Source organism: Urocitellus parryii, chromosome 5 (genome assembly GCF_045843805.1).
Source record: "Urocitellus parryii isolate mUroPar1 chromosome 5, mUroPar1.hap1, whole genome shotgun sequence".
Lineage (NCBI taxonomy): Eukaryota > Metazoa > Chordata > Mammalia > Rodentia > Sciuridae > Urocitellus > Urocitellus parryii.
Window position 1 is genome coordinate 125,902,590 of NC_135535.1, and position 25,868 is coordinate 125,928,457.

The 25,868-nt window shown below is 36.9% G+C and overlaps 1 long non-coding RNA gene across 1 annotated transcript; it reads left to right on the forward strand.

The window, feature by feature from the left end:
- The first annotated feature begins 1,895 nt into the window (after positions 1 to 1,895).
- LOC113190308 (uncharacterized) lies at positions 1,896 to 25,493 on the forward strand. The gene is made up of 5 exons (XR_003301764.1): positions 1,896 to 1,966; positions 7,862 to 7,890; positions 14,647 to 14,772; positions 15,408 to 15,501; positions 25,415 to 25,493. It is a non-coding gene; the product is annotated as an uncharacterized LOC113190308 (long non-coding RNA).
- Positions 25,494 to 25,868: the final 375 nt, after the last annotated feature.

The window sequence follows — 25,868 nt, forward strand, 5'->3', positions numbered from 1 at the left end:
CTTCTGAACAGACCAACTTCAACTGCACGATTGTATAATAATCCAGAAAACCATTCAAAGACAGATCGTGTTACAGTAAAACAACCTTTTCTTAGAGAGGTTTATACCTATAGGTGGCCCATTCAGCCAAGATATTTCTGAGAGACTACTGGTAAAATCAATGTGTGGATTAGTGAGGGGGAGAGATTAGGGAGGAACAGAGAGAGGAAGAGAACGAAACATGTCCAAAAATAAGTTGAAAAATAATAACAATAAGTTGCAGGCTGGGGATGTAGTTTAGTGGTAGAGTGCTTGCCTAGCACATTTGAGGCACTGGGTTTGATCCTCAGCACCACATAAAAATAAACACATAGACCAGGCGAGATGGTGCATGCCTATAATCCCAGTGGCTCAGGAGACTGAGGCAGGAGGCTTACAAGTTCAAACCCAGCCTCAGTAAAAGTGAAGTGCTAAGCAACTCAGTGAGACCCTAAATAAAATACAAAATGGGGCTGGAGATGTGGCTCAGTGGTTGAGTGCCCCTGAGTTCAATACCTGGTGTCAAAATAAATAAATAAATAAAATGAAGGTATTGTGTCCATCTACAACTAAAAAAAAAAAATCTTAAAAAAAGTAAGTTGCAGTGGCAGAGCAGCAAGGACTATATTCAAAGTATAAAGTGGACCACTGTTAAACAATTGTGAACAGAACTTACCTCTTATTTTTGTATTAAAAACTGGTGTTATAGTTTCCAAGAAAATGTTTTATTAAAAAATGGTAATAAGTATTATATATTTATGTTCACAGTTCTGCAGGGTGTCAGAGGTGGTGAGGCTGGACTGGAAAATTGTGATAATGAAATATTCAGTATTTTGCTGTGCTGGGGGAGCCGGACAGCTTGGGTGTCTTGCCCTGGCTGCCACCAGGTCCCCAAAGGTGCCTAGTCTCTCAGAGGGGCTGGCCTCTGTGCACTTGTGCGCTGTGCTGCACGGTTGCCTCTCCAGGATAAGCCAGCTGGGCATCTGGTACCCCTGTGGAGCCACACGTTGGAACTGCAAGGGTTTGTGGAGAGGGGTTTGGTCCGGTCCGGTCTGGGGGACGGCTTCTAGCCCCCATCAGGAGAGCTCAGAAGGTGCCCCTGACCCCATGGACCACCCCTCCTCCTCCTGCTACGGCTCTGACTGCCCCAGCCCCAGCTCCAGGCTCTTGGCCTGTGTCTCTGTGCTCTGAAGGGGCGTTGATATGAAGTATTTGGTCTTGTGTCTGGTAGCTAATGATGAAGCAGCAACTGTTTTCATTTGGCATCTCGGTGGCTTTTCACAGCAATCTGTTTTAGCAAATAAGAACAGATTGGGAAAAGGTGAATGAGTTACCAATTTTGCATGGCAAGTGATGGAGGAGTTGGACTGGAAGATGGATCTATTGTAGTCCAAATCTCACGTTGCTGCTGCTAGGGTAGATAGCATACCCAAAGTCGGTCAATTCCCTGGCATAGATATTCTCCTGACTACCCTTAGGAGTTCCCCACAGAAGAGCTAACAGTATTCTAGAGGACAGCGACCTTACAGAGAGTCAGATTGGGGGTCCTTTATGAAATTTCAATGAAATTATTTAGTCACTGGGCCTGGATCCCATCACCCTTGAAACAAAGCAATTCTAGACAGACGAGAGGGAAAGACCTACATGTACTAGAACCCCAGCTATAAGAAAACATGAGACCTCAGGCCTCTCTCTACAAATTCAGAACAGAAGTGGAAGGAATCTCTCCCCTACCCCAATAGATTCTAGGTTTGCAAGGACAAAAGCAATGTTCAATCCCCCCTGTGCTAAATACTTAGCATGACTTGAGACACATCTGATGCCATATGGCTTTGTGACAGGTGGAATGACCAAGCTAGTTTCTGCAGAGAGGTGTGCTGTGCCAGAACTGTGAATGAGGGACAGATTGTGCAGGAAATGTCTCTTACCTGCGGTTGCTTGCTCAGAGGTAAGGGATCCTTCACTAGAACTGAGGAAGTTTAAACCTCTCCAGTCCACAATTTCCTTTGTCTTCTGCTCACAGATTTCAGATAACTGAGTGTACATGTATTTAGCATATGGATATTTTTATTCCCTTTTATTATGTTCTTAGAGTTACAAAATAATAATGCAGGTGGACTATACAAAGTTTATCTATTTTGCCTAACTTTAAAGATAAAACTTGGGCCAGTGCAGTGGGGCGCTCCTGTAATACCAGTGACTCAGGAAGCTAAGACAGGAGGATCATAAATATGAGGCCAGCCTCAATCAAACTGTCAGCCTGAGTAACTTGGTGAGACTCTGTCTCAAAACAAAAAATAAAAAAGGGGCAGGGGGGATGTAGCTCAGTGGTAAAGTGCCCCTTTGTTAAATCCCCAGTTTAAAAAAAGGAAAGAAAAGTTAAAACTTGGACTCTGAGAGGTGTAAATTAATTGTTTTAGGCCATTCCTTTGTAACTGATCAAGGCAAGAGATTTTTGGTTTCTGCATACTTTTGCAGAGTTAAAACAATTCTTTTTAAACCAAAAAATTTTGAAGTTGAAATCAAATTAGTATTACTGTTTTTTAAAAATTGAACACTAAAGATTCATTCTTTTTTTGTTAATTAAAATTACTTTATTGAGGTACAATTTCCATACCATAACATTCACCTATTTAACAACTTAAAATATAGATCTCAATGACTTTTTAATTGTAGTCCTGTTCTATAATATTTCCATCACTGTAAAGAGATCCTTCACATCCACTTGCAGTCAGTCCCCATCCCCACACCCATTCTCTACTGATGTCTTTGACACATTTTGGCTTAATTATTAGGTATGGTATAAGTGTCTAAATTCATTTTCTTATGTGAGGCTATTCAGTTGTTCTGGCACCATTTATTGAAAAGAGTATCTTTCCCCATTGGTACCTTTATTGAAAATCACTTGACCATAAAAATAAAGCTTTATCTCTGGACTTGAATGATCTATATGTATGTTCATATGGCAGTACCACACCACCTTGAGTTTTGTTATTTTTAAAATGATAATGTGAAATTTAATCTGTCAGACATACAAGTTGAATCTTTCTCCTGGGTGCTGCAGAGTAAATGGAAGTTTCTTGAAATGATTGACGAGTAGGGTTAAAAACGGGCACTTGGGCTCATTGGTAGAGGGCTTCATGCCTAGCGTGCATAAAGCCCTGGGTTTGATCCCCAGCAACACAACAACACACATACACCCCCCACACACACACACATACATACACACACAAACACACACACACGATGCTGGCCCTAGCAAGGAAATGAGACAGGAAAGGGTAGAGAGATGGGGGCACTCAGTCAGAGTGCCCCCAGAGTGTCTGGGAACGAGCCATGACCAGCAGGGACAGAGGTATAGGTTCCTAAAGTACATCCCCTCTCTAAAGATTCATTCTTATTGGGTGTGGTGGTGCCTTCTTGTAATCCCAGCAACTCAGGAAGCTGAGGCAGGAGGATGGAAAGTTCAAAGCCAGCCTCAGCAACTTAGTGAAGGCCTAAGCAATTTAGAGAGACTCCCTTCTGCCATCCCCGCCCCCCAGCAAAAGGGCTGGGATGTAGTTCAGTGATTAAGCGCCCCTATATTCAATCTCAGATAAAAAAAAAAAATTGGATGTCTAAATTCAACACTGATCATACATGATCATACATGTGTCTTCACATTGTTTGTACTGTCTCTTCTGTGGACATTTTAGGAAGTTGAATTTAGGAGCTGCAAGACAGGCCAGATTTTTCCTGACTTCATTCTTCCTTCTTTTTCCCCACCTTCACACTCTCCATGCTTCCCCAAGACCAATCGAAAATGAAGAGATCCCAGTTGAGTTATTCCTCACAGCTTTATTTATAATGTCTTGTATGAAATTTTCAAGGGTCACTGGATTAGAATGGAAATACAGAAATATATGCAAAACAATGGAGAAATATCTAGTAGCAGATCAATAACAGGATGATTTATTGTGTAGGTGTGCATAGGCTTTCTGATCTTATAGTGTTATCCAAATTTAACTGCAAATTTTCCTCTGATCTTTCTGGTAGTCATGGCAAAATGCAGATCTCTGTTATGGGATTTACATTTTCCATGATGAAAAATCATATTGTTAATGGGACATGAAGACTCTGGCATTCCTTTTATGCACTTTGTGTGAGTGATGAAATATATAACCTTCCAATAACTTCAATAAAACAAATGCAGCTTCTTTCATTCAGTAGTTCTTCCATGGGAACAGAGAATTATAAAACTAAGGAAAACCTCAGTGAATATAAGTTTTCAGAGAATCAAAATATAAGTCTGATACTAACCATATGTGGATATTGCAGTTTAATTAGATAAAATCAAAATGTATTTTCTAAGTCAGATATTTTAAACAACATTTTAAAGGCATAGTTGTCATGTGTGTAACTAGAAGTTACCAAATTGGGCAGTGCTACTCTAGAGCATTTTCTGATGTTGCCATTTCATCTAGGGATAGAGCATAGAACATTTGGAAGAAGATATTGAGTGTATTTTCAGGTTATTTCAGTAAATTTTTTCTCACCTTTAGGCTGTATTTATGGGGAGGCCCAGATCAGAGTTATGCTGTCTACAATCCTAATTCACATTTTAGACCTCTCTTCCTTCTGCCTTTGTATTTGCATTTGGTAAAGGTCACAGGGACCTAATTATAATCAAATGGTGGCTGTTCTCTAGTGCCTGCTGTCTCATCAACACTGCCCACTGGTCTCTTTTGAGGTTTTCTATGACACCACGCCAACATCTCAGTGCCTTTGCTAGATTTTCTTTTTCAGGATGCTTTCTTCAGCCTCCTTCTCTTGAACATTATGTTTTCCTAAAAGGCTTTCCTGGCCTCCATAGAATGGGTTCCATCCTTTCTGTGGTTATAGCTGGGAAGCACCTGCTGGGAGCATTTTAGAATTTGTCTTTTTATTCTGGCTCTCAGCTCTACCTATGGACCCTGATGTGCACCTTAGAGCTTGCCGTTTGTGTATAATTTGTCCTAAGGCATCTCAACGTAGCAGATCTAAGATGAAAGTAGTCATATTCCTTTATTCCCTGTAAGATGTTAACACTGCTTAGCAGTCATCCAAATGACTAAAAGCAGAATTCATTCTAGGCAAGTGCTATACCACTGAGCTGCACCCCTAGCCCTAGGATTCACTGTAAACCATTGCACGTCTCAGTTTTCCTGTTCATCTGGTCAGTTGTCCGTTCTTTCTTTTTTGTGGTAGCTTCTACTGAGCTACATGCCCAGCCTTTTCTATTTTTAATTTTGAGTCAGGGTCTTGCTAAGTTTCCCATGCTGGACTGGAACTTCCCAAGAAGCTGGGATTAGAGGTGTACACTACTTATTTGGTATATTTTTAAAAATTTCATAAATTTAAATAATAATAATAATTTTATGGTTTTAAATAATTTGTTCACATTGTATAAGTTAAAAGCACCGTAAATACATATATATAGGAAGTCTCATTGTTTTTCTCCACTTTTCCCCATAGTCGCCTTATTAGCTTTTTGTATATCCTCCTTTTATGTCTTTGTGTAGAAGAGCAAATTGGAATATTCTTATTTATCTTTTTATTATACTCAAAGTAGCTGCCTGTTTACACCATTGTGCTGTATTTTTCTTCTTTAAATTGACATGGAGTTGTTGTTTTTTCTTTTTTTTTTTAATTTAGTAAACGGGTTTTCTCACTTTCTGTCTCTCCATTTTTTTTTTTTTTTTGAGATAGTGGTCTTGCTGTGTTGTCCAGGCTGGTTTGGTTTCAATCTTGTGAGCTTAAGTGATCTTCCTATGTCAGGCTCTCAAGTATCTGGGACAAGTGCATTTCTCATTCTTTTATATATTGTTAGATTTGTATTTACTAAGATTAAGATTTGTTTTAACTTACGAATATTTACATCTGTGTTTATTAGGCTTAGTTCATAGTTTTCTTGTGATATGTTTTGCTATAAAAATAATGCTGGCTTCATAGAATGTGTTGGGAAGTATCCCCTCCACTGAAGTGTTCTGAAAAAAATTGTGTTGAATTGCTGTTACATTTTAAATTAATTAATTGGTATCGGGAATTGAACTTAACCTCCAAGCTATCTATATCCCCAGCCCTTTTTTATTTTTTATTTTGAGACAGCGTCTCACCAAGTTGCTGAGGCTAGTCTCCAAGTTATGATCCACCTCACAAGTTGCTGGGATTATACGCATGTACCACCACACTTGTCTGTTGTTGCATATTAAATGTTTGATAGATTTCACCAGTGAATTCATTTAGTTCAGGAATTCTCTTTGTGGGAAGATTTTTTGGCTTTCTAATATTGATTTCTTTTATTGTGTTCTGTCTGTATGTAGTACTTGAATCTTTTTATACTGATTGAGACTTGTTTTTTTAATTTTTGTTTTTTAGTTGTAGTTGGACACAATACCTTTATTTTATTTATTTTATGTTATGTGGTGCTGAGGCTCGAACCCAGCGCTTCGGGCATGCTAGGCAAGCACTCTACTGCTGAGCCACAACCTCAACCCCTGAAACTTTTTTTATGAGCCAGAAATATGGAAAGAATGTGTATTCTGTTGTAGGGTCTCAGGTAAAGTTAGTTGAGTTTATAGTTTTGGTTAGATTTTTAAGATATACATATAGTGGGTTTTTTTGTCTACTTGTTATATCAGTTATTACAAAAAAAGAGCTTGAAATTTGACTATAAATATTCAATTATCTATTTCTTCTTGTAATTCTGTAAGTTTTTGTTTCATGTATTTTTGAAGCTTTTTGAGGTATATAAATATTTAGGATTTTTATGTCTAGATGAATTAACTCCTTTATCATCATAAAACTTTTTTTTTTAATCCTTAGTAATATTCTGCTTGGAAAGCTGCCTCATCTAATTGTTAGTAACTGTTAGACTGTATCTTTTTCATTTGATTAGTGTTAGCATGATATATTGCTATGGTTTGAAGGACCTTTAAGAGGTGATTGATTCATTAGGACTGTGAGTTCATGAATGGATTAATGTTATTATCATGGGGGAGTAAATTCTGGATAAAAGGACGAGTTCCAACATCTTCCTTCTCTCAACTGCACACCTTTTCTTGTTCTTCTGCCTTCCACCATGGCATTATGCAGCACAAAGTCAGATAAGGGCTCCTTGAACTTGGACTTTCCAGCTTCTTTCTTGTAAGAAAGAATCTCTGTTCTTTATAAATTAGCCAGCCTCAAGTATTCTGTTAGAGCAGCATAAAATGGATGATGATGCATCTTTTTTCAATCCTTTTAACTTGTTTCTATTTTTATATTAATGTGAGTTTGTTGTAGGTAATATATAAAAAGGCCTTGCTTTTTTTTTTTTTTAACCCACTGTGACAATCCCTGCCTTTGGATGTTTGGACCAAAAATTCTGTTTTTTCTTTTTTTTAAAGTTGTAAATGGACACAATACTTTTATTTTGTTTATTTAGTTTTATATGGCCCTAGGGATCAAACCTAGGGCCTCATATATGCTAGGCAAGTGCTCTACCACTGAGCTACAATCATAGCCCCAAAACATTCTCTTTTTTTAAATTTATTTTTTTAGTTGATGATGGATCTTTATTTTTTATTTATTTATATGTGGTGCTAAGAATCAAACCCAGTACATCACACATGATAGGCAGGTGCTCTACTACTGAGCTACAACCCCAGTCCCCAAAACATTCTTATATATAATATGAATATTGATAGGATCTTCTTTAGGTCTGTCATCTAATTGTCTTAAACTGTTCTTTTTCTGTTTTCTATTGAATTAATTCAGTTATGTTTTATGATTCTCCAGGACTTTGCTCAAATGTCATTTTCTTTTTTTTTCCGGTGGTGCTGAGAATTGAACTCAAGGCCTTGTGCATGCAAGGTAAGCACTCTACCAACTTAGCTATCCCCAGCCCTAATGTCATTTTCTCAATGAAGCTAATTTTATTCCTAACTAATTTGTTGATTTTGATATTACTCCCTTTTTTCTTTCATTACCATTTCTAACCTGTTGGTTAACATGCTTAAAAATTTGTGTCTATTCATTTAGCTTGTGACTTCCATAATTTATCTTGAACCCAAGATTAATATATTGGCACAGTATTTCTGAATTTCTTATTGTTGAAGAAGCTGTACACTCTTGATAAACACTACTTGGTCATTTATTCAGTGAACATATATTGAACCCTTATTCTTATTGTGTGGGAAAGATTACTATGAACCATAAAGTTATCACTTTCTTTCATAAGTAGTATATTTTAATGGAACATGCTGTATTATTCTTTAAGTATACATCTAGATATATGTTTTAGTCAGCTTTTTCACTGCTGCAACAACAACAACAACATCAAAAACTGGTAAGAACAATTACAGAAGGAAAAGTTTACTTTGGGGCTTATGGTTTTAGAGCTCTCAGTCCACAGACTGCTGGCTCCATCCCTCAGTGACTGAGGTAAGGCAGAACATCATGGCAGAAGAGTGTGGCGGATGAAAGAGGCTCAGGACATGGAACCAGGAAGCAGAGAGAGAGAGAGAATGAATCTCCCCTTACCACAGACAAAATATAAACTCCAAAGGCACATCTTCAATGACCTACCTCCTCCCACCTGCCTAAAGTTACAAACCAGTTAACCTCAATCAGAGGATTAATGCACTGATTATGTTAATATTCTCATAACCCAATCATTTATTTCTAAGCTTTCTTGCATTGTCTCACACATGAGCAAAACCATAACAATATAGTCCAGCTGTTATTTTATTTGTAACATTTAAATAAAAATTCAAAATGTTTTTTATTAAAAATATTATAATTATAGAGAATAGTGGAATTCATTGTTACCTATTCATATATGCACATGATACAACAATATAATTTGGTCAGAATCATTCCCTAGTTAAATAAAATATTTAAGTGATTATTTTTCCCTGCGATTTCCTTTTTCCTGTGGTTTCTTTTTGTGTAAATACTTATTTCATAGGATATGTTAAGTGTACTTTCTCAAAGCTATATTTATATTTTTGCCTTATTACCCTGTTTTAAAGTTTCTAACATCAACTTCAGTTTTTTTTTTTTCAGTTCTAGTTCTAGAGATTGAACTCAGGCGTGCTCTACCACTGAGCCACATCCCTACCCCTTTTTATTTTGAGACTGGGTCATGCTAAATTGTTGAGGCCTACAACTTGTGATTGACCTGCATCAGCCTTCTGAGTAGCTGGAAGTACAGGCTTGGGCCACTGCTCTGGCTTTCAGTTTTAGATTTAATCTCTTTCTTAGGCTAGTTCTGACAAACCGCTTTTAGTTTTAAATTTAAGCTCACTCCTTATTTCCTTTTGTTTATTTTAATTATAATCATTTATGATTTTATCCTTAACTTATCCTGTTTTTTCCTAATTTCTCTTATAGAAATATATAATTCATAATCTATTTTTAGTCTTTTAGTTTTAAAAATAAGTTAAAGGCAAGTATTTTGTAATACCTTTGGTTGTGGCCCTAAAATTGTCATGTAAAGTATCTTCATTACATTTAATGCCAGATAATTAGTAATTTAGATTTTGGTATTTATCTTTGGTCCAAAGTTTTTCTTATAGAACTGTTTCTCTTTTTTTTAATGAGTTCATATCCTAGGTAAAATAATCTATTTTTTTTCAATTTTAAAGCTCAAAATTGAGAATGTAATATCTCAAAATGCTACTTTTAATACATTTCTGCTTTCTAAAATTCTTTTTTTTTTTAAAAGATGTCAGGCCCAGCAGCACTGGGATTACATCCCAGTGACTTGGGAGGCCAAGGCATGAGGATTGCAAGTTTTCATTTTTTAATATTTATTTATTTTTTTGGTTGTAGTTGTACACGATACCTCTATTTTCGTTATTTATTTTTACGTGGTGCTGAGGATCGAACCCAGGGCCCTGCACATGCAAGGCAAGCGCTCTACTGCTGAGCCACATCCCCAGCCCCATGCTTTCTAGAATTTATTAAAAATTTTCTTAATGGCCAGATGTGATGGTGCATGCCCATGATCCCAGCTACTTGAGAAGCTGAAATAGGAGGCTGGCAAGTTTGAGACTAGCCTCAGCAAATTAGTGAGGCCCTTAGCAACTTAGTGAGACCCTGTCTTAAATAAAAAACTACTGAGGATGTAGTTCAGTGGTAAAATTTTTTTTCTTTCTTAGTGACCAACACATGATCTAATGATTATAAATGAATGCTTTTGTTGTCATATGACTTCCTTCCCATCCTGGACCTGTTAATTATCCTTCTTTTACTCTAGTTTTCTTATATTTTATGTTGCAGGTAATAATACCTATATTACATGTTTGTTGAGAATTATTAGATTATACAAATTTACAGTATTAAATTTTATATTTGAATTTTAAGTGTCATTATCTCATCAAGTTTTGTTAATTTTCCTAGAATAAAAGGGTGAAATATTCTGTTTATAATACCATGTGATGGCTATATTTGCTAATTTTTATCTCCTTGTAAGTTGAAAGAAGTATCTTGCCTCAAGAGTTTGTTTTCTATAACCAAGGTTGCAATTGACTTTGTCTTTGGATATACAAAAACTTGACTTTTATCCTTGACTACTTTTTCTATTTATCACGGGTGATAATTGTTTTCATACCATTAAGTTAAAGGCAAGACTAAGACTGCAGTTTTCACTTTAATATAAGTAAGGCCACTATTGCTTTCCTTTTAATTGCTTTTACCTGAAGTATTTTGCCCATTTCTTTGCTTTCTTTCATCTCTTTGTTTTGAATTTATTTCTTAAACATTATATAACTGGATTTAAAAAAAATTATTATGATAATATATCTCAGAGAAGAAATTTAGCCATTCATATTTTCTGCTTCTATTTTGGTTTTGCTCTGCAACTTGGTTTTTCAATCCTTATATCTGAGTATAATTATAACATGCATTGTAATGTATACAATTAACATACTTAGTTTCTTTTTTCTGTTTTGTTCAGATTTCTTGCTCATTATTCTTTCTGCTAGTTTGGTAGTTTTCTGGTATTCAGTTCTCTTTGTTACTAACCCATAACCTCTTATTATAACCCAGCTTATATTAGGATAAATTAATTGCTCTTCTCCTGATCCGTGGTGTACTGATTGCCATTTCTCTAGCCTGTCCTAGATGACTTTAGAAACCTTTAATTTACCCACCCTATCCCAGACTCCAGCCCAACCCATATCCAACCTCCTTTATTTTGCTAATTTATCAAGATATTACTGGCTCTTTCCTTTCTGGTGGTCTCTTTTATTTCAAAAGTTGTTGACATTTCATGTTACATTGTGGATCATGTGGGCACTCTGCATGTTGTTGTAACTATATTATTATAGCAAGACCTTGTTTCCCATTTCTCCCCTCTTCACTTTGCCCCCGCTGGAGACTTGTTAGGCAGTTTGTTAACCCCGCCTCAGCATTTTCCTTGCAGAGATTTATGGGTATTTTATTCCCCGAGGCCCTGCCCATTTGAACACGTCTGGTTTTGGACCTATCAAATGAAAGATAGTGTGTGTGTGTGTGTGTGTGTGTGTGTAGGAAGGATTCCTGAAATTCTTCTCTCATAATCTCATTGTATTTTTGCTTCCTCCACAATAGAGGAGAAATCTGAAGCAAGAATCTTTCTTTCCTTTGTATATCAGCTGTTCTTTCATTTGGAAGCTCCTAAGATTTTATCCTTGTCATTCACAATTATATTAATGTAGGCCATTTTTTTTGGAACATGTCTTTGGGTTTATATTTTGTCTCTGGTGGGCAGACCTCTGTCTCTGCTTCCGGGATGTCATGAACTCATCAGCTCTCCACCAACACACTTTCTCCATGATGTTTTTCCTCACCTCAGGCTTAGATCTGTGAAGTTGGCTGACCATGGCCTGAAACCTCTGAAACCATGAGCCAAAATAAACTTTTCCTCCTCTAAGTTTTGTCATGTCTTTTGGTCACAGTGATGAAAAGCTGACTAAAATACCATACCAAATTAATCATAGTTATTTTAAATTGTCTATATATAATTCCAACATCTGGGTCCTATCTGAGTCTGGTTCTGATTGCTTGTTCTTCGGAGTTTGTTTTATTTTTTAGCCTGTTGGCATGCTTTGTAGGTTTTTGTTCAAAGTGTGACCTTAAACTTGTTAAAGAATCTCTTGAGCTGGTGTGACTTTTGCTAATTTATTTTTCTAGCTTATTAGAAGAAAAAAAAACTTATTTGCAAATAAGGTAGAGGGCAAATAAGTTTTTTTTCTTCTAATAAGCTAGAAAATGTTGTTATTTTAGATACTCAGGAAAGAAGGTTTGAATCTCTTATTTATCCATTCTCTTTCCCTCCTTCAGTTGGGTATTTTGATTTTGGTTTTCAAATTCAGTAGTCAAGGATTTTTTTTTTTTTTTTTTTTTGTACTGGGGATTGAACTCCGGAGGACTTGACCACTGAGCCATATCCCCCAGCCCTATTTTGTATTTTATTTAGAGACAGGGTCTCCCTGAGTAGTATAGTGTCTAGCCATTGTTGAGGCTGGCTTTGAATTTGCCGTCCTCCTGCCTCAGCCTCCTGAGCTGCTGGGATTACAGGCATGTGCCACTGCCCCGGCAAGGTTTTTAATATTTGAGAATTCTTTCCTATTTTTGCAGGCTCCTTATAGTTGAAGTCCATTCTCATTTTAAGCAATTTTCCACTCAAATATGTAAGTACAATTTTGAATTAAAAGCAAAAAAAAAGGAAAGAGGATGTGGCTCAGGAGAGGGAGAGAAATTAGCCAAACATTAAACCTTTTCCAAGAACAATGGGCCCTGAAGGAAAGAGGTGATATTGAAGCCTGAAGCCTGGACCCTAAACTTTGAACTTCCGCAATTACCAATTAGTCCTGAACAGAGCACAGTAGATAGTGAGAAACTCTGGGAAACAATGAATCCCACGGGAAGAAGAAATGCAACGAGTAGGATTTGAGTTTTCATCTCTCAGGATCTGAGTTCCTATCTCCTCATTGTTAGAGTTTCAAACATTTTACAACTGCCTTCCTGAGTTAAAATTTCAACCTGGACCTCTGTTGTAGGGACAGACTAGGTAAGGCACGGAAGATAGCAGGAAACAGTTTTATTTGGCTGCAGCCAGGTTCAGAGAGCACAGCTTCTGCTGTAATCAATCAATCTCCTGAACCCCGAGTTCAGGGAGTTTCAGAGTTTTATATCCAGCATGTAAGGTGAGGGGATCAGAAGTTCACAGCCTGCAGAAGCTTACATAAAAGCAGCTTTTTCCTCTTATTGTTTTGGGCAAGTTAACACTTCAAGGACAACATCTGAGAAGGGGAGAGCTTCTTCTCTCCTCCCCTCTCTTTTCTCCCCCTGCCAGCTCTTACCATGGAGCCCAATTGGTATCTTCTCTTATCTTAAAAATGTAGACATCTCTGTGAAGCCCAGCTCAAGGCCAGAGCCCTTGTTTGCACATTTCTACAAACTACTATACTGGATACTTTTGTGAAAAACTAGTGAGTGGGTGTCCAGCACCTGGAGTGCTGGTATCTTCCTGGCCAGTGGCCAAGTAAAACAGGGCAACAGGAAAATAGGAAGTTTATCTACATTGAACTCTTTTGCAGAGACGTTTTTGCTGACAGTCCCCAAATCAGCCATGGTGAGGATTTCTGAAGAAGCCCAGTTCAGACTTTTCTGTGGAGAAAGGGGATTCTACTACACTACTAGTTCCTTCACTGTTCTATCAGCATGTCTGCAGTTTCCAATGATTAAACCCGCCCTCATTGTAAACTTTAAAACTCATACCCCTTTTGTAACTGAAGGCCATTTTTCTACCCAGAAAAGGAGCCCTTACAATGCCTGATTGATTGACTCCACTGTGGAATAAAGGAAAGCTTACTGTTCCATTTGAGGTCTGCTTCCATCCCAGTTATTTGTTTTCATAATGGTGTCGAAACCATGTTGGTTATTTTTGCTTACAGTCCCTCCTGATGAATAATACACTGAATAGCCAAAAATTCATTTTTTACATTCCCAGAAAGTGAGACAATTGAGGAGCCTCAGATTTTTTTTTTTTTTCATGAATCAAAGATTAGTATATGGATAGGGTACTTTTTTTTTTTTTTTTTTTTTTTGGTACTGGTGATTGAACCCAGGGGCACTTAACTATTGGTCACATCTCTAGTCCTTTTTTTTTTTAATATATTTTATTTGGAGACAAGGTCTTGCTGCATTGTTTTGGACCTTGCTAAATAGCTGAGGCTGGCTTTGATTCTGCAATCCTCCTACCTGAGCCTCCCAAACAGCTGGGATTAAAGTATCCATTAGTATATGGATAGGTACTTCTGAGGGTACTTCTATTATTTGTTCTCCCACAACATTAAAATGCCAAAATATTTCTAGATTAGGTGTGTTATGTGTGACATTTTCTCTTCAGGTGTCAATAGTGAACACAACAAGGTTTTGTGCTTCAAACATTGCATGTTGTCCATTTCAGCTCATAGTAGAAATTAAAAATAATTTTTTTTGTAGTTGTAGATGAACAGAAAGCCTTTATTTTATTTGTTTATTTTTGTGTGGTGCTAAGGATCAAACCCAGTGCTTCACACATGCTAGGCAAGCGCTCTGTCATTGAGCTACCCCAGCCCCACAAATAATCTTTTAAAGGGACCAGGGTCATTCCGGTTGTAGCTGTAGGCTTCTTCCAAGAGGAGTAGCAGCACCTGGACCCTGCTCAAAGGACCTTTTTTAGGGCCGTGATTCTGGAGAACTACAACCACTTCATCTCAGAGGGTAAGGATTGTGTTTTATGTAATTCCAAATAAAATTTCTTTTTAAAGTTGCTGGTACACATCATCCTTTATAGAGATTATAGATTTTGGGGAGTGGGTTACCAGGGATTAAACCCAAGGGGTGTTTTACCACTGAGTTACATCCAAAGTCTTTTTTTTTTTTTTTAAGAGAGAGAGTATTTTTTAGTTTTCGGCGGACACAACATCTTTGTTTGTATGTGGTGCTGAGGGTTGAACCCGGGCCACACGCATGCCAGGCGAGCGTACTACCGCTTGAGCCACATCCCCAGCCCTCCAAAGTCTTTTTTATTTTTGAGTCAGGGTCTTGCTTAGTTGCTGAGGGTGGATTTGAACTTGGAATCCTCCTGCCTCAGCCTGCTGAGCCACTGGGATTACAGGCATGTGCCACTATGCCTAGCTAGATTAATGATTTTTAGATTGAAGCATAGGATCCAAAGCTAAACAGTGGGCCGAAGGTCTTTTCCCTTTTGATCTAGAAATAACATTTCCCCCCACTTCCAGTGAAAAGTTTAAATGGCCCTATTGTTATATAGATCCTGGAGCTGTACTTTTCTCCTTCAAGAACCTGGAAATCCACAAACCTGGCCCAAGTCTTGTGTTTTTTCTTATTTGTAGGGTATTGTGTCACCAAGACAGAGGCAATCTGCATGTTGGAGCAAGGAAAGGAGCCGAGGACATTGGAAGAATTTCTCAAGCCAGAGCCATCCAGGTATTCTGATCCCTTCAGGTGTTGACTCTTGAGTTTTTAGAAATTTGGAGATCTTTCTTCCTTCCTTCTTTCCTTTCTTCTTTTGTGGTACTGGGACTTGAACCCTCAGCATAGAACATGTTAGGCAAACACTACATATTTCCAACCCTTTATTTATTTATTCATTTATTTTTATTATTTTGAGATAGGATCTTCCTAAATTGCTTGGGCTGGCCTGCAACGTGCAATCCTGCTGTTTATCCTAAGCAGTAAGGATTACAGGTGTTTGCCACCATACCTGGCAGGATTTTGGTTTTTAAAGCACCACTTTCAAAGTGGCTGAGAATAACTGGCCTGTTTTCTTTAGATACACATTGCATACAGATAATGTTCTCAGACTTTGGGTTTTCCTTTACAAATACCAGTTCTTTTCTTTCTTTCTTTTTTTTTTTTTTGTACTGGGGGTTGAACTCAAGGGCACTTGGCCACTGTCACATCACCCACCCTATTTTGTATTTTATTTAGAAACAGGGTTTCACTGAGTTGCTTAGTGCCTAGCTTTTGCTGAGGCTGGCTTTGAACTCAACTCCTGCCTCACCTCCCAAGCCGCTGGGATTACAGGCATGTTCCACTGCACCCTGCTCCAATTATTTTTATATATATATATTTTAGTTGAAGATGGACACAATACCTTTATTAATATTTGTTTATTTTTGGTGCGTGGTGAGAATCAAACCCAGTGTCTCACACATATCACTGTGCCACAACCCCAGCCCCCAAATCCAATTCTTATCTGTCTCATTTTAGATCATTTTCTTATTCATTTCCTCCCTATTAGTCATCTTTTAATTATATATTATTTTAGTTGTGTATCATTTATTCATTCAACAAGTTTTAAAATTATTAATTTATGTGCCAGTTATGTCTGTGAACTGAGGCTAGACATGACAGTATAAAAAGCTGTTGTGGAATATATATTTTTGTTTTGGAGAAGAGTGATACTTTATTTGTTTATTTAGTTTTTTAAACATTTATTTTCTAGTTAAAGGTAGACACAATATCTTTATTATATTTTATGTGGTGCTGAGGATCGAACCCAGTGCCTCATGCATGCTAGGCAAGCTCTCTACCTCTGAGCCACAACCCCAGCTATTTGGTTTTTTTTTTTTATGTAGTGTTGGGGATCGAACCCAGTGTCTCATGCATGCTAGGCAAGTGCTCTACCACTGAACCACAACCCCAGCCTTGAGGGTAATATTTTAGCAATTTTTTTTAGAAAAACCCTTTGAGGTGAAAATCAAAGCACATGTTTTTTTGGTTTTTTTTCCCCCCCTGTGCTGGGGCTTTGACTGCTGAGCTACATCTGCAGCCCCGAGAATACATTTTTTTAAAAAAAATATTTTTTAGTTGTTGATAGATCTTTCTTTTTTATTTATTTATACATGGTGCTGAGAATCAAACCCAGTGCCTCACACATGCCAGGCAAGTGCACTACTGCTGAGCCGCAGCCCCATCCCCCAGAGAATTCATTTCTTTTTTAATGATGTGAAGACATATTTATTACTACAGTTCATTACATACTATGTGACAACAGGTATGGTCCTGGTGGTCTTTGTTAAGAGGACACTCACACCTGCATGATGTACATTTTGGTACCAGTGAAGGACAAATGATGATCAAATAATAGCTATAACAATAGAAGCATGTAAAGTAAAATCTATGTAATGAAAAAATACCTTACATTGAAAGCATATGATAATAATTATTTTTGAGATGAAATAACTTGGCAAACTTGTAAACCTGGTTACTTGTGAAAACAATGGGATATTTGCACGTGTCTTCTGAGTAAATGAAAAAAGTGAACATTTGTTAGTCTACAAGTTGTTTGAAAAGATCATGGACAAAAATCTCGTTTGAAGAAAATAAACATTGAAGAGTAAAAACTTTAAAATCCATATTTAAAAATGATATTTGTTCCATTAAAAAAAAGAAAACCAGGTTAAATGTAAATGTTAAGTGCCGAGAGGCGGCTGCAGCAGAAATAACCAGGGAGGTGACGAATAACTTCTGTAGATTGATGCAGCAGGAATAGGAGCCATTTATTGTAGGGCAACAGAGCTATTTATACATTTTGCACAGCTTATCTTAATTAGCATAAACTAGATACTTCAGTCAACCAATAAGGAATCTCCACACTTAATGGCTCACTTTTGTTACTTCTCAAACCACTCCCTCTGACATTTTGCCAGGCACCATCCAGACTTGTTTAGGAACTCTAACATTTCTCTGGCAAAATACCAGGTGTTATTTTTGACTTATTTACAGACCTTAACAGTTAAGAATCTGCCACATGCCCCAATAGGAAAATAACACTTAATAAAAATTAATTTTCAATGGCACAGTGACCATAATTATTTAAAAATTACAGTAAAAATTAAGTCTACTGCAGGCTGGGGATATGGCTTAGTGGGTTATTTGCCTAGCATATGTGAGGCCCTGGGTTCAATACCTAGCACTGCCCACCACCCTCCTCCCCCCCCCAAAAAAAGCCTACTGGGATACTGGAAAGGCATTCAGTTCACCTTTGAAACCAACACAGTTCACAATGGAAGGAGAAAAAACATTAACTGATTTTATTTCAAATTATAGCAACCACTAAACTCAAATGCTTTTACATTAACAAGTTATAAAATTATATAATTTTAATACATTTCTTGTTTTTTTTTTGTTATTTATTTATTGGTACTGAGAATTGAACCCAGAGGGGTTTAATCACTGAACCACATCCCCAACTCCCTCTTTTTTCTTTTTTGGTACTGAGGGATTGAACCCATGGGTTTTTACTACTGAGCCACAGTCCCAGCCATTTTTTATTTATTTTTTTATTTTGAGGCAGGCACCACACTAAGTTGCTGAGGCAAGCTTTGAACTTGCAATCCTAACTGCCTCAGCCTTCCCAGACGCTGAGATTGCAGGCATGTGCCACTGTGCCCAACTCATATTCTGAAAGTTTTGCAGAAATACCTACTGAATACCATACTTGACCTCATTTGTTATGAAAATAATTATTTTAAAATATTGTGTAAAATTACAATTAAGAGCTGGGCACAGTGGTGCATGCCTATAATCCCAGCTATTCAGGAGGCTAAGGTTAGGTACGAGGTTTGCAAGTTCAAGGCCAACCTGGGCAACTTTAGAAAGACTGTCTCAGGGGCTGGGGATGTGGCTCAAGCGGTAGCGCGCTCGCCTGGCATGCGTGCGGCCCGGGTTCGATCCTCAGCACCACATACAGACAAGGATGTTGTGTCCACTGAAAGCTAAAAAATAAATATTAAAAAAAAATTCTCTCTCTCTCTCTCTCTCTCTCTCTCTCTCTCTCTCTCTCTCTAAAAAAAAAAAAAGAAAGAAAAAAAGACTGTCTCAGAATAAAATTTCAAAAAAAGGCTGGAGATGTAACTGACTGATAGAGTGCTTTCTTAGAATGCAAAAGACCCAGGGTTCAATCCTCAATACTGAAAAAAAAAATTAAGGCTATGTATAAGGTATATATGAAGAATAAATTAATTTTGTGTTTAGATTTAGATCCTAACCCCAAGATATCTAAATATGTATATATAAATATTCCCAAATCAGAAACACTTTTGGTCCCATTCTTTGGATAAGAGATACTCATATACAATTCAGCGGTTTCTGATTCACAGTGTTCTTCCAACCACTATCTAACTGCAGAATATTTTTACCATCCCCAAAAGAAGACCTGTACCCATTAAGCAGACTCCTTATTTTCCTCTCTTCCAGGCTCCTTTCCACCCCTGATATACTTTCTTTTCCTATGAACTTACCTATTTTGAACATTTCATATAAATGGATCATATAATATGTGGCTTTGTATCTGCCTTTTTTTTCACATAGCATAATCTTTACAAGGTTTGCCTGTGCTATAACATATATTAGTACTTTATTCCTTTTTATGACTGAATAACATTTCATCATGTGAGTATGTCACATTTCATGCATCCATTGATGGATATTTGGGTTGTTTCATTTTATTTATTTATTGTTTGTTTGTATTTCTTCTGTCAATCTAAGAATCTGTTACAAATCCAAGGACTTGAAGATTTACACATATATTTTCTTTTAAAAGTTTTTTTAATTTTATCTTTTTACTTGGGTCTTTGATAGAAAGGAAAATTTTATGGTTTGAGACTATTATAGGTTCTTTAGAGAACAACTCTGGTAGAAGAAAATGAAGATACAGAGCAGAATAAACTGTGCACCTGATCTTGTTTCCACAGTCTAAGTATATGCTTTCTTTGGATACTAGATTTCTATCCATAAGAACAAATATATATTTTAACTGAATTTTTTATGAAATATAAGTTGACATATCTTTCTTTCTACTCTTGCTGTATATGAATAGGTATGGCCATTATTCCTAAATTAACTCCCCAATAAAGAACTCAAACAATGTATTTGGGAGTGGATCCTGGAGATTGAACTCAAGGGCACTTATGCACTGAACCACATCCCCAGCCCTTTAAAATTTTTTTTGAGACAGGGTCTCACTAAATTGCTGAGGCTAGCCTTGAACTTGTAATTCTCATGCCTCAGCCAGGAAAGTCACTAATATTACAGGCACGTATCACCACATAACAGTTCAAACGATATATTTTAAAATTCAGTCAGTTAAATGGAATAATAATCAGTACAATAGTTAAATACAAAATTATTTAAAGAATGTTTGCTTTCTCCTATAAACTTGAACTTGCTTCAACTTCCGGTCAGGAGGAGATTCTGAAACTATGGCAAAAGTAGAGGTAATTGAAAACATACCCTTGCTCATAAAAAATAGATAATTCAGAGTTCAGGAAGCTCAAAGCAGCTGAATGTGTGGGGAAGCATTCTGAAAAGGGAGCTAGCAGAGAAAGAGCTTGAGAAATCTGAGTGCTACTCTGCACAAAGATGAGCTTCTTTAAGGCTTTGCAAAAAAGAGCAGGCTGCTGAAGGTACTATTACTGGGGAACTCTAAGACAAACACTTCCCCGGGCTCATACAGAGTTGAGAATCATCCATGTTTCTACCAACAAGATCTCTCCTCCTTCAGATCCTAAGATCACAGTCTTTTCCCCGTTAGCATTTTTTTACATCCCCCCATGAATATATTGGGAGTGGACAAGTTTTAGGGATGTTTTTAATGTTGTGTGAATCTGCTTGGGCTGCCATAAAAAAACCACAAACTTTGTGGCTTAAACAATAAACATTTTCTCCCGGTTCTGAGAATAGAAGTTCATGACCAAGGAGCTGGCAAATTCTACTTCTGGTGAGGTATTCTTGACTTGCAAACAGCTATCTTTCCTAGTATGTCATTGCATGGCCTTTCCTCAGTACATGCATTCAGATAGGGAGCTGGCTGGTGTCTCTTCTTTTAAAGATATGAATCCCATCAGATCAGGGCCCCATCCTTATGGCCCAATTTTACCTTAATTCTTTCAGGGTTGCATCTCCAAATAAGTTTCAAAATAAGTATTTTGATGGTGATCAAGGGATATGAACATTCTGTCCTTATCAGATATTTGAAATAAAGCTTCTAGGTTCTGTATTACTTATCGTTTTCCCCTCCCATGAAGCTTCTATTTCTCCATCTCTATGTGGGAGAATTATCCCATTAAGCAAGAAGAGAAATGTCCCTTGAACAATACTCCATTAATCCATTGTCTAAAAAGGTATTCTGTCTGCTACTCAGGGATTCTAGGAGAATGGGCTTGAATGTGATGGCTGCACAATTCCAACTCAGTGAATGAATGCAGTCATGTTCTATAGTTTCAGAGTAACATTCTATTGAAGAGAAAGAAAACTTGGAAGAGTGTAGGAACCATGCTCCATCTTCATAGGGTATTAGGACTCTCCCTCAGCATTGGTAGTTCCTAAGTTTATGGCTCAGAGCTCAGGATTACTAGCTCTGCTAGCACCATCTGATCATACTGGAAAGGAGAGATCAGGTTCCCCTGGAGTCACTGCTGGGGGGAATCTAGGCAACTCATTTCCCATCTCAATGGTTCAAACTCTGTATGGTGGTAGGTGCTTAAGAGCACCTTCTTCAGTACCTACTGTGGAATTGTGTTAGAAATGCTCAAATTCATATTTTTCTAAACTGGACATAGTAGATAGTGGGTTCTCTGTGATAATGATGAAACAAATGAGGATTAGAGATTGGGCCTCACTGATATAGACAAGGAGAAATACTGATTTTGCCTATCTATTTAAAATGGAAATATAAAAATGCATACCTATACCTGAATATGATTATTTTGTTTTTCTAAAGTTAACTTTATTTCACAAGTACTATATAACATATATTCCTAAATTAATTGATTAGTAAAGTCTCCTTTAATACACTGATTCCAATATTAGGACTTGTTACCCAATAAACCAATATTATTAGATTAGTGCTCACTCTTCCTGATCATTTCCTATGTAAGTACAAATATCCCAGTATTGACAGTTCATTCGAATTTGAGTCATGAAAATTTCAAATCTACCTTAAAAATGAATACTTTCACATTGTATGTAAATTTTAAGGCAATTTCAAAATATTTTATAAATATCCGATATCACAAAGGTTAAAATTCACATGCTTGGTGAATTATAAATTGAGTTTATTTCTGCTTGGTGTGGTACTAAGGAGAAAAATTATCATGGCAGTATCCTAAAAATAAATTGTCCTGTTATTTACCTGCTTTTTAGATTTCTAAGATGATTTATTGACTTTGGTTTTTATTTAATATCCAGTGTTGTAATTTAAAATTACATAAGAATGTCACCCAGGTGTTCATAAGGTTAGATAGGATACCCAGGGACTGAGAAGAAATGTACTCTGATCCACTGTTTCATTATTTTATTGAAATTAAATGCTTATAAAAATATAAAGCCACAATAAAAATATGTGGGAGTTGTCTGAATTTATGTTGTATAAGAATACATCCTCTGGGGACTGGGATTGTGGATCAGTGGTAGAATGCTTCACTGGGTTTGATTTTCAGCACTGCTTATAAATAAATAAAAAAATAAAGGTATTTTTTAAAAAAGAATGCATCCTTTTTCATTCAGTTTCTAAAGAAAATTGTTATGGAATTATTTCATTAAAATTTTTAGATAAAGACGCTGGACAGATACTTCTCAGAAGAAGATATACAATCGATCCAAAAATATATGAAAAAATGTTCAACATCTCTAGCAATTAGAGAAATGCAAATAGAAACTACTCTAAGATTTTATTTCATTCCAGCCAGAATTGAAGTTATTAAGAATACAAGTAATAATAAGTGTTGGCGAGGATGTGGTTTTCCCCACTCTTACATTGCTGGTGGGACTGCAAATTGGTGCAACCAATCTGGAAAGCAGTATGGAGATTCCTTGGAAAACTTGGAATGGAACCACCATTTGACCTAGCTATCCCACTCCCCAGTTTATACCCAAAGGACTTAAAAACAGCATACTACAGTGACACAGACACATCAATGTTTACAGCAGCACAATTCACAATAGCTAAATTGTGGAAATCAACCTAGATGGCCTTCAGTAGATGAATGGATAAAGAAACTGTGGTGTATATATACACAATAGAATATTACTAAGCATTAGGGCTGGGGATGTGGCTCAAGCGATAGCGCGCTCACCTGGCATGCGTGCAGCCCGGGTTCGATTCTCAGCACCACATACAAAGATGTTGTGTCCGCTGAAAACTAAGAATATTACTAAGCATTAAAGGAGAATAAAATCATGGAATTTACAGGTAAATAGATGGAGTTAGACTATCATGCTAAGTGAAGTAAGCCAATCCCCAAAACCAAAGGCTGAATGTTTTTTCTGATAAGTGGATGCTGATCTATAATGGGGGTTGTGGGGAGCATGGGAGGAATGGAGAAATTTTGGTTAGGGCAAAGGGGAGGGAGGGGACATGGGGGTAGGAAAGATGGTGGAATGAGATGGAAATCATTACCCTAAGTACATGTATGAAGACACCAATGATGTGACTCTACTTTGTATACAACCAGAAAAATGAAAAATTGTGCTCCATTTATGTACTATGGACTGAAATGCATTCTGCTGTCATGTGTAACAGATTAGAACAAGTAAATAAATACATAATTTTAGCCAGGCATGGTTTTGCACATCTGTAATCCCAGCTACTTAGGGAGCTGAGGCAGGAAGATCATAAGTTAGAGGCCATCCTTGGCAATTTAGTAAGTTCCTGTCTCAAAATAAAAATAATTGAAAGGGCTGGGAATGTATGAATATGTGTATAGTATTTAAAAAGAGATCATATCTTACATGTTCTTATGTAATTACATTTTAAATATTATGATAGCAATGAAATCTTATTCCATGTCCCTATTTTATCTTAATGGTGTCCTTAATGGCCAAATAATTTTCCACTTTTCAAAATTGCTTTTCAGTTTACCCATGTCCTAGCTTTGAATATTTAGATAGCCTCTATTTTTTCTCGGTAAGTAGACTTATTCCATTGAGTAAACAAGATAATTTTTTTTTTTTAAAGAGAGAGTGAGAGAGGAGAGAGAGAGAGAGAGAGAATTTTTAATATTTATTTATTTTTTTAGTTCTCGGCGGACACAACATCTTTGTTGGTATGTGGTGCTGAGGATCGAACCCGGGCCGCACGCATGCCAGGCGAGCGCGCTACCGCTTGAGCCACATCCCCAGCCCAAACAAGATAATTTTGACCAATTTATGCATTGAAGGAAATTGCCAGATTTGAACAAATATTTCCAAAAATCTTCCTAACTGCATCAAATAACTAATAAGTCAGTGGTTGTTGGGATGTGATACAGAAAGAGCAGAAATTCCAGTATGTCAACACATGTGAGGTTGCTTTTACCGTGATGGCAGAGACACTCAGTAGAGATCCTCTTCAGAGAAGCAATAGGTTGTGGTTTGCTTCTAAGAGTGTGTAGGGATGATGGGACAAAAAAGATGCATTTGTGGCCCATGGGTTAAATCGGCCACGATAAAACATCACTGTCTTGACTGGGCCTGAAGAGGACTTTCACACACGTAGGATGAACCTGAAGCAAATGGTTATTTTTATCTTAAGCAGTTGATATTAGTTATCACAAGTTCTTTCTCTCTATCTGCTCTGTCCACAATACTGGCTAGGTTCAAAGTTACCAAAAGAGTGAAAGTAAAAGTATGGAAAAGATATGCATATAGCCACCACATATGCCTGTAATCCCACTAGTAGGGAGGCTGAGTCAGGAGGATTACAAGTTCAAGGCATACTATGCAGCAATTTAGAGAGCCTCTATTTTGAGACCCTGTCTCAAAATTAAAAATAAAAAGGGCTAGGAATGTATCTCAGTGGTAAATTTCCCCTGGGTATCAAAAAAATAAAATTAAAAAGTCCTGGGGATGGAATCTTAGTGGTAAAGCACAATCCCTAGTATTAAAAAAAAAAAGATATTCATACAGTAACCATAGAAAGCTGAATTAGCTATGTATTATTTGACAAAGTAGACTTTAAAACACACAAAAATGTTTCTAGAAATAGAGAGGTAAACAGCGATGTTTTACAGTGATAAAAGGGGTACTTTCATCAGGATATAACAAGTGTGTATACTGTGTGTGTATATTCCTAAAAATACATGAAGTGAAAACTGACAGAAATTGAAGGGAGAAAAAGAAAATTAATTATACTTGAAAATTTCAGTACTCCACTTTCAGTAGTGTATTGTTATGGATTGCATGAATGGGCTCACCTAAAATTCATATGTTGAAACTCTAATCCCCAGAGGGACGTTTTCATTAGGAAATGAGGCCTTTGGAGGTAATGATTGTGAAACCATTTTGAGGTGATTAGTGTCTTTATTAGGAGAGACAAAAGAATTAATTTTTGTCTGCTTTCTGCCTTGTGAGGAAGACAGAGCAAGACGATTATCTGCAAACCAAGAAGAATGTCCTCACCATAATCTGACCATGCAGGCCTCCTCATCTCAAACTGTCTACAAATGTGAGAAATAAATTTCTGTTGTGTATACCATCCAGTCTATGGTAATCTGTTTTATTTACCCAAACTGACTAAGATATGTATAGAATAATTATGCAGAAGATTAATAAGGAAAGAGAAAAACCATGAACAATAATGTAACCCACTAGACCTAACAGAGTCATTTATAAAGAACACTCCACCTAATAAGGGCAGAATATCATTTTTTACAAATATAAATGAAACATTTTCCAGGGCAGACCATATACTAAACATAAAACAAACTTTGATTAACATAAAATAATTGAAATATAAAGTTTCTTCTCCACCAGAGAAATAATTTAAAATCAGTACCAAATTTGAGGAACTCACAAAAATATAGAGATTA